Here is a 544-nt window from a genome sequence, read left to right as displayed (position 1 = left end):
TGAATTACTGCACAAGCTTATTACCAGCACTCTATAAGTAACCTAGGCTTTGCATATGCGGAAAATGAGCTGCCAATACACCCGAAATATAATTAATAATAATAGGATTTATTTGATAATAATGAGAGAGAGAGTACCACACGAGTGTAGTATTGCTGATTAAATAAACATTAATTGAAATTACACAGGGTTAGTAATTCGTACAAGCGGTCACAATAAACAGGAAGAAAGTATCAAAAGAACACACAAATACCCAGCACTTTCCGTTGGGGCCCGTTGGTGCACATTAAAGCAGCTCTCTGAGCGGAGGGCAAGGCAGCCACCGCTACGATGCCCAGGCGACGAGATAAAAGTGTGCGTGTGTGTGTGAGTATAAATGAAATTTTCGGGTTACTCGACCGGGAGGCTGTGTGCAGTCCAGAGGATGGAAGGCGTAGTGCTAGCCTAGCAGCTGGCATGTGTCGGCTCCCCGGTAGCAAATGGCCAAAGGTTGCAATGTTCAAACAACCCTGGCGAAGATAGAGCAGATGAAGCGAGTCCTCTT

This window comes from Lampris incognitus, unplaced genomic scaffold (genome assembly GCF_029633865.1).
Source record: "Lampris incognitus isolate fLamInc1 unplaced genomic scaffold, fLamInc1.hap2 scaffold_130, whole genome shotgun sequence".
Lineage (NCBI taxonomy): Eukaryota > Metazoa > Chordata > Actinopteri > Lampriformes > Lampridae > Lampris > Lampris incognitus.
This window is presented reverse-complemented; position numbering follows the sequence as displayed.